Genomic DNA, 16,203 nt, shown 5'->3' on the forward strand with positions numbered 1-16,203 from the left:
CGGGCCACTGGCTACTGTATCTCTCACCTCCTCTAGTGGTCTCCGATTTCTTTTTCTGAGCCGGCTTTGGGTTTTGGCGGGTCTCCTCACCCTCCTCCCTGTTCCCTAAGACAACCATGTACCTTGTTTCTGTAGCTGCGTTCCTTTGGAGGGAAGAGTTCTCCTCGGCTGGCGCAGCACTGCTATCTGGGCTCTCGCTTGGGTTTCTGCATTGGTTCCTTGGGTCAGCTGCTCCTTTACTGGTCGTCAGCGATGGGTACAGCGGGCAAAGTCTTCCCTCGAGTGGTGTGGTCGGGCCTCCGACCTCTCATATGGCTGGATGGTCCCTGCTGTGGACCATATCGGAGACAGCAGCATTACACAGTCTCCTCTGCTTTTCCATGTAAGCGGCCGTCTGAGTCTGGGAGTGTCTAGTCCCCACCTTCCAGAAGGACGCCTCCCCTTGCGATTGGCCCTGCAAGACTGTATTTACCTGTGGCTGGCTACATGTGACTTTCTTCCTTCATGTGTGGCAGTCTCCTCAGGACTTCCTCCCTGTGCAACTCATGCCAGAGGAGTGTCTCTGTGCTGCTCGTCCGGAGCCCTTTATGGTTCAGGCTTAGATTGGGCAGTCTGTTGATTTTGTGGTTCGCATAACACTGGGAACATCAAAGAGTCAGAAACCAAACCCGCCACTTCAAAAGGGTCTTGCACACAATTGATTTCCTCAGTCCCCAAAGACCCACAAACGGATGCGAGTCTGTATCTGAGGAAGGTGAAATAAAAACACTTTCTGGGTATTCCTTGTCCTTGAAGGAGGTGTCACCAACAGTGGGATCCTGCTTGCCCAGTCTCCTAGGAGGGTTAAGCTTAGCAGACTCACCTCCCTAGTCGCAAAGGGGGTGGCTCCCCCCTGGGAAGAAGAAACAAATGATCTACATTCGTCACACTTTTCTTTGTGTTAACTCGGTTTTGATCACAGGTTTGGAAAGACTGAAAGAGCTCTTTCTTTTCAGGGAAGATATGTTTACTGGGAAAGGGAAATGTAAGTTTCCTGTTTGCTATAAACAGGAAAGAAGGTTTATTTTCAATTATTTTAGATTGCATTTCATAATTTAGTTTGTCGAAGGAAAATGCAGGTTTGCTTAAAACAAAAACAAGCTAAATACCAGTTACTGTAACTACTCTTCGTAGACTTTACCTGGAAAAGAGGATTAGTGATGTGCAAATGGTATTATCGTGAAGCAACTTGCATGTTAAGAATATGCAAGTTCCTTTTAGCAGGAACGAAAGTGGAAATTATGCCTGTGTTAAGACCGGCTGCTTGAAAATCGGGCCTAGCATTGAAGCTAGAAGGACAGTTGGGAGGTTTGCTTCTTTTTGTTCCTGCACATTCTCTGAAGGTTGGGAGAAGATAGATATCTGAGACTTGGAGATTCACGTTGCATATGTGGACAACCCAGTTTAGTTCAGTTTGTAGAGCCTTACGTTTTGCACCATTTTAATTAATATGTTCTTTCGTCTCTATTTCCTTTAAAGTTCCCATTTAGGTTTATGACACCCATGCCCTTAATGCTGTGTCCTCCGTCCAAAAAATGTCCCCCAATGCATTCTTTGTCCGAGTGCCTCAAATGGTTTGTCTGGAAAAAAATACATATGTTTCTTTTCTGCATGCAACCAGATACACACAACAGGTAGATGCAGAAAAATAGGACATGTATTTTGGAGGAATCCTGGAACATCCCAAGTAGCACCAGTACCAAGAACAAAAGGAAGGAGGAAGAGGAAGTGGAGGATGTAGTTGCCTTAATGGAAGAATATGGAGATAAGCACTTGAAACTAAGAGGGGAACAAATGACCATAGCAGAGAGGAATTGTATTTGGTATGAGGTAAAGGAAAGCATCAAACCCCAGCGAGCGTAGAACCACTCACCTAATGACATAATGAAATGTTGGTCAGACATGAAACACATTACCAAAGAAAAGATGGGCCAGGCATGAAGAAATGCATGCAGCACCGGAGGAGGCCCAAGTATGCCACCAATCTTGATGACTACATTATAAGTTACTCACCATAGTGACTAATGTACTCCTAGTCCATAGTCCCCTTTCCTCCACACTGTATGGGCGTCCATCACTAGGGACAGGAGATGGAACCTCTTTCACTAGAAAAACATTTTCTTCCCCTTTAAATTTAGAGGCGCGCGGGTGCGCCGCACTGGGACCATGCGCTCCCTGACTCTGCCCACCGGCACCACTCCTCAGTCCCCATTGACGCGTCGACAATATTACCATTGCCTAATGACACCAGTTTTATTAGGGGGGAGGATGGTGGGATGTATGGAGGAAAGGGCACTATGGACTAGGAGTATGTTAGTCACTACGGTGAGTAATTTATAATTACTCCTACGTCCCGTCCCCTTTCCGCCATACTGTATGGGCGATTACAACTGAATGTAGCCCAAGGATGGAGAGGTTCCCCTCCTGAAGAAAACAAATTCCTTAATACTGCCTGCCCAAATACCACGTCCGACCTGGAACCGGCATCCAAACAGTAGTGCTTGCAGAAGGCACAAGGAGTGGCCCAAGTGGCTGCCCTGCTGATGACCTGCCATGGAACGTGCCTCTGGATCGCAACTGTCGTGGCCTTTCTCTATCAGGAAGGTAGAGAAATCCTTGCACAACAACAGTGACTACCTTAAAGTCAAAATTAACCTATCTCCCCAATGTACCATTGCTGTCCACATTGTCTACCTGCCCCCAGGCCCAACAGGTGACTTCCAAGCCTCTCCCATCCACCTCCTCTCCGACAACCTCAAAAAATAATCAAAAGCCATTCTCCTTGGGGATGTTAACCTAGGTCCCCTGGACAGTAAGGACCCAGTAGCCAAATCCCTTGACTCAGCCCTCAAGGCTCTGGGCTACAATAACACCATCTTTAGCCCAACCCATACTCAGGACAGAACTCTTGACTGGATCGCGCAACATAACTGCCCACTCATCATCACTGGAAACTCTCCCACCCCATGGTCAGACCACCACATTTTCACCTTCAGCATCCTCACCACCTGCTCCACCACCCCCTCACCCCAACCACTGCCACCCTGCCTCGCCAGAAGCTCCCGCCAGCTCACTAAGGAAAGGCTACTGCCCAGCCTTCAGACCCCCCTTTCTCCACAGACCCAGAAACACTTGCAACAGCCTACGAAGTTGCCATCAAAGCAGCTATTAACTCCATTGCCCCCCTTAAACCCTGTAAATCCAAACCCACCACCCATTCCAACTCCTGATTCACCCTGGACCTCTTCGCACTCTGCATCGAAAAAAAGGCGGCTCTCACTCAGTGGCAAATGTCTCACTCTGACAAAGACAAGATGACCTTTAAATCCTGCTCCACTAGATATAAAAAAGCAATCACCCAAATTAAGGCCAAATCCTTCGAATCCAGAATCTCTGAAGCCCATTCCAGCACTAAAGAAATCTTTGCCATTTTTAGGGAGAGAGAGATACCCACCCCCGCCCCCAGAACTTCACCAAGGACAAAGCCTGGTGTGATGCTATACAAACAGCCATGAAAAATAAATTGAGCCTGCTCCAAAAAAAATACTAGCCACTAAGCAAACCCTACCCAACACACACACACCCCTGTCCCACCACCAGCCCCAGACCCCCCCAACCTTTTTCTTTCAAACCCATTTTAGAAAAAGACATCACCAACATAATGAGGAACATCAAACCCTCCAATTGCAAAGGTGATGCATGCCCAGCCTCCATTATCAAAGACCGCTCTGAAGCGTTAGCTCCCTTCCTTACAGCCTTTGTAAATGCCTCCTTTGCTACAGGGAAAGTCCCTGCCTCCCTCAAGGAAGCCTGGTTCCGCCCGCTCTTAAAAAAACCAACTCTCGACCCCACCTCCCCCAACAACTATAGACCCATCACCACTGTCCCATTCCTCCTCAAAATACTGGACAAAGCAGCTTACCTGCAGGTTCAACACTTCATTGAAGAGAACAAACTCCTGGGACTCCGCCAATCTGGTTTCCGCACCAGACACGGGACTGAAACTGCCCTACTTGACCTGAAAAACCAAATGGACGATGCCAGAGACATGGGCAAACCAGCACTTCTCTTACTTCTTGACCTATCCGCGGCTTTCGACCTCGTTTATCATGACGTTCTATGCCACCACCTCTCCTCTACTGCCAAATTCTCCCCTGAAGCCACAGCATGGATCACCTCCTTCCTAAAAGACAGAACCATGCAAGTATTCTCGGACCTAGCATCCGCCTCACCAACTATCATACTCTGCGGTGTGCCCCAAGGCTCCTGCCTCTCACCCACCCTCTACAAAATCTTCGCATGACCCCTCTTTCTCATCCTCGACGCCATGGGCATTTCATACACAAACTACGCTGACGACACCCAGATCCTCCTCACCCTCACTGGCAACTATGACACTGACTCCATGACCTTCAACCACCTCTACAACACCATCCAAGCCTGGATGGCAGACAACGGACTATGCCTCAACTCCGACAAGACTGAACTCCTCCTGGTAGGCTCAACCGACACGCTGAAAAATCTAGACTCCCAATTCAGTCATTTCACCATAGACTCCATCAAAATACCCGTCTCAGAATCAGTCAAAACCCTTGGAGTCTACTTGGATTCGAACCTATCCATGGATAAACAAGTCAACGCTATAGCCTCTGCAGCTGCATATCATGCCAAACTAATCAACGCAGTCAGGCACTTTCTCTCCAAAGAGAACTGCACAAACATAGCCAGAGCCATCACTGGATCTAGGCTTGACTATTGTAATGTACTCTTTCTAGGCACCTCCAAAAAAAACCTAGAGAGGTTACAAATCATACAGAATAGTGCTCTCCGGGCAGCCCAAGGCATTGCAAAAAGAGAACACATTTCGGAGGCCAGAAAACTGGCCCACTGGCTCCCAATAAAAGAAAGGATCATCTTCAAGACTCTGGCACTGACCCACAAGTGCATTCACCTTACTGCCCCCGACTACCTCTCCCAAAGGATCCACCCCCGTCTCCTCTACGAGGCCAACCAGATCACCATATACTAACATGCTCTCTGTGCCATTAGTAAAAAAAAGCCAGAGCAGGCGGATCCAGCTTCCCATTTGTCGCACCCACTCACTGGAACGCCCTACCTCCCACAATCCGAGGTGAGGCCTCCCTCAGCGCCTTCCGCAAAACCATGAAAACCATCTTATTCACATAAAATGCCTCGCACCAGTTGAATACATATCATATGTTCCTAATGCATAAACTGTATTGTAATGACTAACTGTACCAACCAAAATATCAGTTCTATGCCTTGTGGAATTCATAATGTACCACTGAATGCCTCCATTCCTGTAACTAAGCTCTTGCAAGTAACAGCGCCTCAATGCTCATGGGCTACTTGCGCGATATATAAATATAAATAAATAAATAAAAAATAGCATGGGCATGCATGTTCGCTGGAAGAGGTTTGTGCTGCCACTCATAAGCCTCCTTCATGGTCGAAACCATCCACCTTGCTTGGAAGCCTGATATCCTGGCCTTGACCCACTGAAGGTGACAACGAGAGCTTCCGATTTGCGGAAGCTCTTAGTCCTGTTCAGATAGAATTTAAGAGCATGCCTAACATCCAGAAAGTGCAAGACCCTCTGCTTAGGGTTTGGGAAGAAGGTAGGTAACACTATCTCCTCAATTAGGTGAAACGAAGAGACTACCATAGGCAAAAATGCAGGATGCGTTCTTAGGACCACTTTGTCTCTATGAAAGGGAGTGTAAGGTTCTGAAGCCACTAGTGCCTGGATTTTGCAGAACCCTCTGTGCAGATGTAAGACCCAACAAAAGTGACTAGCCTGATTTCTGCGGATGCCATTGGCTCAAACGGCTTGTGCGCCAAGGCACCCAACACTAGGTTGAGGTATCACACGTGGTGTAGCTACCCGATAGGCGGGTAGAGCCTGGTGAGGCCCGCCAAATGTCTCTTAACCACCGGGTTGGAGGATGAGAAGACCCCCTCCTCCGAGTTCCGGTAGGCTCTGATGGCCGCCAGATAGGTGCGGCATGCCCCTATCTGCACCCCTGAGTGTGCGAAGTGTGAGAGAAGAATAGCACATCGTCCAACGTGCAAGTAAGAGGATCAACCTCCTTTGAGTCTGCCCAGTGGCAAAACCTAGTCCATTTGCTCTTGTACTTTCTCCTAGTAGCATCACTTCTAGCACCCTGTATGATGTCTAGGTTAGCCTGCGACAGACGCAGCTGCTTTAGTGTGACCTGCTCGGGAACCACTTTGCGAGGGCTAACTTCTGTGGGGCGGGGTGGATGACCCTGCCTCCCTGCTGTGATAGATGAGCTGGCCACAATGGAAGGTGAATTGGCGGCTGGTCCGAGAGGCTGAGCAGTTCCGAGAACCATGGTCTCGCAGGCCACCAGAGAGCTATCAGAATGATGGTGAGGTGTTGTGACTCCCTTATCTTGCAGATCACCTTGTGGACCAGGGGAGTGGGTGGAAATGCGTACGTGTTCATGCTGTCCCAATGTAGCTGTAAGGCATCGCCCAGGGAGCCTAGGCCCCGTCCCTGCCAGGACGTGAACTGAGGGCACTTCCTGTTGTGCTGGATGTCGAACAGATCCACCTGGGGCTGCCCGATCTACTGAAGGTCCCCTGAAGGACCTGATCATTCAATTGCCATTCGTAACTGTATGCCCCCAACCTGCTGAGCCGGTCTGCCTCAAGGTTCGACTCCTCCGGGAGGTGGATTGCCATCAAGTGAATGTTGTTGACCAGAGTCCATTCCCACATGCTGACCGCGAGGGTGCATAGAGGAGGAGACCTGGTACCACCCTTCTTGTTGATGTAATACATGCTGCTGGAGTTGTCTGTTTGAAGGATGATCATCCTGCCGCTGATGAGCGGCAGAAAGGCTTTGAGAGCCAGCCAGATGGCCTTCAGTTCTAGCCAATTGATATGGGCCTCCTATTCCTGAAGAGACCAAACTCTGTGGACGCTGTGGTTGTCCAGGGTAGCTCCCCAGCCCTCTAAGGAAGAGTCAGTGGTGATGGTAACCTGCAGTGCTGGTTGACAGAATGGTCTGCCCATCCTCAAGTTGCAGTCCATGCTACACCAGAAAAGGTCCTGGTGGAGAAAGGTTGGAATGCTGATGAGTTCCACCTGGGAACCCCGCTCCTGACTCCAAGAGGCTGCTAAGTGCAGCTGTAATATTCTCATTTCGAGCCTTGTGCAAGGCACTGGCATTAGACACGCTGCCATGATACCCAGGAGGTACCACCATGCTGAGGTCGCCCCTCTGTTGAGAAAATGACTTGTGGCACTCTTGATGGCTGTGATCTTGTCCTCTGAGGGAATAACTGCCTCAGAGCTTGTGTCCCAGATGAGGCCCAGGAACACCAGACTCTGTGTCGGCTGCAGCGGTGACTTCTTGAGATTGATGGAAAATCCCAATTCGTGTAGCGTATTTATGAGCGCGGAGGAGGCGTGGTGGACTGCCTCTGGGGAACTTGCCCTGACGAGCCAGTCATCTAGGTACGGGTAGACATGGTGGCCCTGAGCCCTGAGGAGGGCTGCCACTGCATTCATCAGCCTGTTAAAGACCCTGTGGGCTGAATTGAGGCCAAAGTGTAGCACTGTCTCAGGAGGATAGCTCGGGGCAACGTGCTCGCCTTGGAAGCAAGATGACACGGAGCAACACATGTTCGATCCCCGGGTCCAAGCTTAGAAACCTCTGGGTATTAAGCGTGTTATAAATAACCTAGCGTATCATATCATAACCTTGTATTGGAAATGGAAGCCCATGATCCTGAACTTCAGGAAGGATCGGTGAGGCTGCGAAATCGGGACGTGTAGGTACACTTCAGATCCAGAGAGCACATCCAGTCTCCCCTGCACAGTGTCTCCGCAATAAGCTTTGGCGTAACCATCTTGAACTTTTGAAGAGGAAGGTAAAGGTTCAGGGTAGAAAGGTCCAACACAATTCTCAGGCCAGCCTGGTTCTTCTTGTGTATGGCGAAAATTCTGGAGAAGAAGCCCAAGCCCCACTGGGAGGCTGAGACTTCTTCCATTGCCTAACTCTCTACAAGCGATCGAATTTCCGCCAACAGAGTTGTTGTCCCAATCTGTGGGAGTGGAGGGGAGGAGAGGGAGGAACCAGTAGGCGGTAAACCGTGGACACTACGGATAGGATCCAGGGGTCTGCGAACCTCATAAACCAATGAAGTGCATGCAGAGCAAGCCTGCCCCCCACCGGAGACACGTGGACCCGGAGGGGAATGTCATGCCTTCTTTCCCTCTGAGGCTGGGGCTGAGGAGGGGGACTGAAAGAATTCCTTATTCCCTGCCTTGTGTTTGCGGCGGTGCTGACTCGGAGAACGATCCGGCTGCCTGGACCTTTGTTCCTGGAAGCCCCGGAACCCGCTGAATGCCCGCCCCTTGTAGCAACGCTGATGCGTCTGGCTGTATGTCTTGGCCGTGGACTTCGTGAGGATAGATAAGGACTTTGCAGTCTGGGAACTGTTTTTCTTCTTATCCAACTCCTCATCAGTGGTGGAATGAAAAATGTCGCCACCCTCGAATGGAAAGTCCAATATGCGTTCCTGGACGTCTGGGTTGAACTTGGTTACCCGTAGCCAGGCCGTCTTTCTCATGTCTGTGGCGATGCAGATGGCATGGCCTGAGTTGTCTATATGCGCAACGGGGAACTCGATTTCCTGCGCCACCATTTTAGCTTCTGCCACCCCCACCTTGAAACGTGCCTGAATGTTCACTGGAGGTTCTGGAAGGCAGTCGGCTATTTCCCGCCAAAGACTCTGATTAATTGCTGCGAGCATGGCGTCTGTATTAGACTGATGAAGGTGCAGTGAGGTGTTGGAATAAACCTTCTTTACATTAGCCTCCAAGATCTTCTCCTCCTTGCCTAGAAGCGCCGAAGACAATGTGGCCGTGGATGACTGGGGCTTGGAGTAGAGTGAGGTCGTGACAATCACCGACGAGTGTGGCTGAGGGTGTGCTGATAGCAAGAGTGGATCCTCCTCCAATTGCCTGTACTTGGCATCAAGGAGCGGATTTGTCGGCTGTGCCAAATGGTGTTTAAGCCATCCCTTTTTGGCCAAGGCGACTACGTCCTTTTGCATCGGGATCCTTGTTCTGGCCACGACGTAGAGGGAGGACCTCCACCAGGAGCCCTGCCTCAGGTTTTTCAACCTCAGGCTTTGGAAGCCCCAAATATTCGGCCAAACCAGCAAGTCGTTCATGGAAGGTCTTAGATGAAGATGGAGTGTCAGGGTCCTCCTCCTTGTCAGTGTCCACCAGGTTGTCTGGCTGGTCTGGTGCCAGAGGAGGAGTGCTGGGCGCCAAAGGCTGAAGGGGTGGACACTGGAGCCGGAGGCTGGTGTGGAGGCTGGTGTGGAACCGCCTGAACTGTAGGAGGCAGGGAAGCCGGAATCAAAGGACCCGGCATGGGCAGCTGGGGTTGCACAGGGGCTTGAGGTGCTGGAGGAATGACTAAAGGCGCAGGCGGGGGGACTGGAGGCAGCAGGTCCCTGATCACATCCCGAAGGATGGCGCCCATCTGACGGGACCTCCTGAGCATGAGGAATTTCTTGAAAAACCTGTCTTCACCAGCTGGTGGGGTGGCAGGTGGTATTGACGGACTAGCGGATGGCTGCTGGGGCCTGTGCGTACTCTGCCTTGTGGGTTGTGGGGTATATCTGCTCTGCAACGTTGAAGAATGAGCTGTAGGCCACGTACCTGGTGAAGTCCAGTCCCACCTGGACACTCAATCTCCTACCTTCTCCCCGAATGGGGGTGGTGTCGGACAAGCAGCCATTTTGTCTGACACAGCGGCCATTTTGTTGGGATGCATGCCACATGCCCGAGTCGTGGTGCTTGCTTCACTGGGACCAGCCTCCTCCTGGCCTTGACTTGTGTTTTTTTTTTTACTCTTTATTAAACGATTCATGTCACATCAACATTGGTCCGACATAACCACATTGTTTGACGAAGTTCTTCAAGTCCTCTGGAGGCGACTTCTCGAAGAGCTCCGTCCACCAAGCTAACCTGTTCTTCGGAGGATGCGATGTAAGCGCGTCACACATGGTACAACCCTCACAGCCATGTTTGGGGCCGAAGCAGCGGAGGCAAATAGCGTGGGGGTCGGACGTAGGGAAGAGCCCCTCGCAGTCTGGACACCTGCTAAAGCCCGATGACGTCGACATGAACCGGGGAGGAGCGTGGCGCCAGAGGACTGAGTACCTGATTAAAGACAAAAGACAGTATCCGGGGAAGAGAGCGTGGAATTACAAGGCCGAAGCCAAACCCAGGAGCGCTGGTGAAAGAGTTCCGTTCCTGTCGATGCAGAAAAGAGGACTGGGGAGTGGCGCCGGTGGGCGGAGTCATGGGAGATTTAAAGGGGAAGAAGGTTTTTTTGGGTGAAAAAGGTTCTGTCTCCCGTCCCTAGTGAGGGACGCCCATACAGAATGGAGGAAAGGGGAAGGGCATAGGAGTAAGAGACGGCCATAGCAGCATGTCCACTACGACAGGAATTGGAGGCACTGGCTCAGATGACAACTAATCAGGTAATTTACCTTCTGTTCCCTCACAGGATTTGCAGCAAGTACATAGGAGCTAGAAAATGAATAGGAGAGTTTAAGTGGGTTAGGGAGTAAGCACTGCTATGCGAAAAAAGGCAAGTATTGCAAGCAACGAGGTGGAGAGTGCAGCATTTGGGATAATGAGCATGTTAGGCATTGATCTACTGAAAGCAATGTGATTGGGACAATTGCATGCATCCGTGTTGTTGGCACACATGTAGGAGAAGCTATTTATCTACGAGCATTCAGGTATTTGTTATGTGAGCCGGATCTAATCAACAGATGATTGCAATTCGAGAAATGTGAAGGCGTGGGCCCCTTGCTCACTATTCTTAGAAATGCACAGCTCCACCCTACTGATGAGGTCCAACCAGACTGAAACAAGTGTCTGGGGTTGCTGTTGGTACTCTTGTTCAGTCGAGAATTGCCTAGCATTTCGGTGCTGGACTGCCCCAGGGCAGGACAAAGACTGATATCTTTGGGATATTTCTTCTCTGTGAAAGATGGTGAGCTAAAGACTCTGGTTAAGTCTCTCGTAACCAGGACTAATGTCTGGCAGAGGGACTCCCAGGACCCCCCCTTGTTAATTTGCACCCGTGTTGTTGGCATTCATGTAGGACAAGCTATTTATCTATGAGCATTCAGGTATTTGTTATGTGAGCCGTATCTAATAAACAGATGATTGCAGTTCGAGAAATGTGAAACTATGCCCTAAAGTATGTCATGAATAGCCCTGGTTCCATGACCTGTGATGTCTGTATCACAGGCCTCCAGAGCCAGTGTGGGGGTGTGTGAATGGGCTGCATAGAACTTCATGTATCTGGAAATGAACTTAAACTCCATAGAAGTCATTGATCTCTCATAGTTGCACTGCCATTCACAAGGTTGGTCCTGAAATAGTTTCTGTGTGCTGGAATGAGAACAACAAGGGGGGGTGAAGAGGAGGAGGAGGGAGAACTCATTCTGACGGAAACATTTGCATGAGATGACTTGGAGCAATGACGCAGAAAGCGGCAATGCCTAGAAACCAACTGCAGCTTCAATTGGTCCTGAAGCTGTTGGGATGGGAGTGCTGCTCAATTGCCCACTTCATTGATCGACTGGCTCGTTTAGATTTGGAGTGAGTGATGTGAGCATTTTAGTCAGGGAAAACCAGGGCACAAAACGTGAACAACCCAATAGCCAAAACTATTGCATTGGAGTATAATTAGGAGAAAAATTACATGACTCTGCTTGTGGACGTTGTTTGGTTATTTACCCACCTATTGACTGCCAAGGCATACTAAATACCTATTTCATTTAATCATTTGTTATAGAGCCTTTCACCATGGGTATGGTCCCAACCCGCTGTAAGATGAAGGCCCTCGGAAGGGACCGAAGTCCGAAGTATGGGAAAGTTAGGAGGTGCTAGTATGCGAGTGTACATAATGGCCCTTTAAAGGTTATGAGGGCTTGGCGAGTCCCTGATATCCGCCCATTTATAATTGGCATGCGTATGGGTGGAGAGAGGTACACTAGGGAAATAAGCTGGAGGGGTGTGTGGTAGAGGATAGTCAATTATGTGTTTAGCTACGTTTCTAATTGTTGTTGTGAAAAGTAGCTACATTCTTTTGGCAACAGTGCTTTGTAAAGTGTCTTTTGAGATGTATGTCAAAGCTTATACGTGCGGGAGGGTGGCCGCGCCTTCAGCTATATCCAAAAGTGTTGAGTGTATTCCACCCCCTCACCAACACCCCACTACCAGCCCAAAAAACATCCTCTGGGATCTCTTTTTTCTGGCTGTGTCAAGCAGTGACATCAAACCTTTGCCTGCCACTGTTATTTCTAAGCAATAAACTGGAAATTAATAGATCAATTTCAGCATTACATGTGTACGGGTGTATTAGAAATGCCCTAACCAAGTGTACCTTCAGCCAGTAGATTTATATGTTCCTAGTAATGAAGTCCTGTTAAAAACAAGCATTGGCAAAGTCAACAGTTTTATGTATAGGTACTTGATATACATCTGCCAGGCACTGCTATCATAATCCCAGGTAATCACACCATTTGGTTTTTCCAATGCTAATTTATTTTCTTGTATTCCACATCAGCTAGACAGGTTTCTCGCATTTGCAGGGCATTTGCCTGCATGTCAAATTCTTTCCACCTTATTTCGTATTTTTGAACTGTCTGTGCATTCACACATCCATAGCTTGCATACTTTGCAAATACTAGACATCTACTTCTTGCACAAATGAAAGATGCACGTGCCCATTTCTGGCGCATCTTTCATTTGCACAAATAAATACATTGAGTGACTCGGGTCCCATATGTTTATATGCCAGGGACATGCTCTTGTACATGACAGACCCAGTGACAGTGCTCCTGGAGGAGACTATCAAAGAATTTGGTGCGATTTCATACCCGAGCATTAGTTGAAATAGGTTGATTTTATAAACACACTCCAGGGAGAAAATAGAAGAACTTAACAATGCACCCAATGTTTTAGGCCTTTCAGAGCTCTGTCAATATCTGGCGGAACCTTTCCAAGTCCAGTGTAGACAGTACGGCATCGGTCACAATGATTGTGCTGCCCAGCTTATTTGACATTTTTCATACATCCATCATGTATTCATACATTCATATATCCATCGTAATCCGTAAAGTATTTTTTAAGCGCTGTTATGGCGAAAGGATGAACAGTCAACACCACCTTAAATATGACTTTACTTCTGATCTTTCTTTTTAAAACAAAACCACCAAGAGGGATTATGTTCGGCTAGTGTCCCATGAGGTAGCTATTAAGGTACCACAAAAGAGTCACAGCTTTTAGTACGACTGGGGATCTGAGTCCTTCACTCTCCATCCCCCCCCCTTGTCATTCTAGCTGAAACAGCTACTCTGTCTCTGCGATTTATAGTCTCCTGCAATACTTCTTGGCAGGTGTAGAGTCTGTCTTGGCTGTGGTTGATGTCATTCTTGGCTGCTGTTTATGTTGTCAGGGCTGGCATTGGTCCACCTGGAATCTCCTATCATGTCCCCCCTCCTGGTACCATTTGCTGTTACAATTGGGTTCAGCCACTGGCCAATGTTACAACTGAAAGAGCCCAGTGGGTTTGAGTACCCACATTGCCGTACCTGAGGTAGGTATTTTGGATGGGCCTTCTGAGTCCTAGCTGCCAACCCTGGGCATCCCCACCAATGGGTTAAACTTTTCAGGATCAGGGCTCCAAAAACCACCTTTCTTCCCTGCTCCTTCGCTCCTTGTCCCTATTCTTTGTTCTCTCCAATATCCGAGCTGCCTGTAGCACTCTGGAAATCTCCTTAATGATGAGCCCAGTGGTGGTAGACCCTCAAGGGAGAGAGTCCAACAGATCCACTTTTGGGGCCAGTGCTGCAGCGGTGAAAAATAGTGAGCAGCCACAATACTCCTCCAAGCCTGGGTGCGGTAGAGTGGATCCTCAGCACTATGAGGTAAAAGAGTGTATGGTGTAGCACCTTGTTGGGATGACACACCCCGGTATGGGCCCATCCACCTAAATTACCTTTGTTTCAACGTGGAGGTGAAGCACTGGTGTGGTCAAGCACTAGTGCTCAGCATGCTTATGACTCCTTCCTTAGTGAGAGCTGTCTTCCATTGGTCCAACCAACTCTAAACAAAGCTGTATTTTCATGGTTCACAACTGTCACCGCAAACAGAACCTGAACTCTGAGTGGTATCGCCATGTAGTTTTCTGCCACCATTGAGTCTATGAACATGGTAGTGATGGGGGACATATAAAATTGGAAGTACAATGCTGCTACCTCAAAGAACGAAGAAAAATGACTGGAAACAACACGTGAGGATCAGCTTTTCCGATGAGCAGCTCAACACAAATGCTGCCCTATTTGCCTACTCCTCGAACACCAATTTACGTAAAACTGATGAAATGCAGAACTTACCACTGGAAATGAAGTCGAGTCCATGATGTTGCAGCAGACAGGAAACCGACACATTTTCTCCTGTTGTGTGTCTTTCTGTGTGTCTATATAAAATACAGCCCTACTGCGAGAGCAAAGATAGAGAGATGTCCAATTGTCTATGAGGCAGACATATTACTGGGGGTGGATGGATGAAAGTTACCATTGGGGTAGTAGAGATGTGTTCAAGAGCCACAGGGTGTGAGATCAACAGGGCAAAGTCCACTCTGTTCAAGAGCAGGAATTGGACCACTAAGGCAGGGTAGCTCTAGTCCAATCACCTGTAAACCATTGCCTTTAAACAAAGAGGTCTTCCACCCCTTGAGGAGATTTGCTCAGTTCATCTCTGATCCTTTAAGGCTACAGATTCGTTCTGAAGATCTGACTGGACTTCCTTTTGGAGAGATGCACTCTCCAAAGCCCTCAGACTGAGGTGAAGAAGTAATCATCCAAGACAGAAGGAAGTTTTGTCCCCTACCACTCCCAGGGCACATCAGGAGTAACCTCTGCTGTGGATCAGGACCTACCACTCCGCACCGCAATCACCTGCGCTGGGAGAGCAGGCCCTGAACAGAACCATCCTATCCTCCAAGTCCCCCTAAGTGGACCTCACATCAACCAGAGGACCAGACCAGCCAAAGCTCCCTGTTCTACCACACCGAACTGGTTCCTCCATGTTAACTGCATCTAGAACAAGAGGGAAGTTGCCAGCGCTGGTTGATGCACTCTTTCAGCACACATTGCTTGCACCTTCAACCAGCTCAACACTGCATTGTGTCCCAGCTAAAGCTTGTCACCTGGTAGGCCACAAGAGACTGCTCAATGCCGGGACCTGAATCAAATCACTGGAGAGTCACACACCGACTCTACTTGGAGGTTACAACCACAGCTCGGTCCAACTTGCTCCTGAACTGCTAGCTCATTAATCACACATCAACGCACCCTCGATCACCACTTTGACGATCACCACCTGCCAATTCGAACTGCTGGAGCGTCACTGAACGACCCCTCCCAGTGGCTAAAGCCAGACTGGGCCTGGCCAACTGCAAAGCATTCCTGGGACTGCCCAGACCTGCATCATTGAAAGCCGAACTCCTACTGCACAGAGTACCTGAATTTGCCAGATTCTTGCTGCCGGTGCCTCCACAATCTCACATGCTTGAACTGAGCGGATCAGCTCGCATCTGCTTTCGATCACGGGTCCGACTGCATCAGCCCACCAAGAACTGAATTCAGTTACTGTTGACTCTGAACTGCCATCTCGGTCCACTTGGTGGACCGAGGTTAAGTTCAACCACTCCTGTTTTCATCCAAGATTTCCTTTTTGTGGTTAGTACTTTTCCTACCACTCCTGGAACTATGCTCAGAGTCGTAATTTCTCCAGTCTGTCGCATCTTCTCTGTTATTCCTTTGGGGTGGGTTTTTGTACAGTATTCTCTCTACCTTCATCGCGTCGATGGTGTGTTGGTTTAAAGAATATATATTGTTCTAGAACCTTGATTGGACATTCCATTTATTTTTAACTGTGATACTGTGTTGTTTGAGTCACTACTGGTTCACCTTCACACCCCTCTGAAGAGTATAGCCTTCCCATGGCCGCGTTACCAGAAAAGGTGAAGGAGGTGTATGTCTTAACTGTCCTGTTTTACCTTTATGA

General features: G+C 48.9%; 1 protein-coding gene across 2 annotated transcripts in view; it reads right to left on the minus strand.

Annotated features, from left to right (window-relative positions):
* Positions 1–16,203, minus strand: part of CCDC60 (coiled-coil domain containing 60) — an 879,096-nt gene that overhangs the window by 469,339 nt on the left and 393,554 nt on the right. The window lies entirely within an intron of this gene.

Source organism: Ambystoma mexicanum, chromosome 10 (assembly GCF_040938575.1).
Source record: "Ambystoma mexicanum isolate Mex_15411 chromosome 10, UKY_AmexF1_1, whole genome shotgun sequence".
NCBI lineage: Eukaryota > Metazoa > Chordata > Amphibia > Caudata > Ambystomatidae > Ambystoma > Ambystoma mexicanum.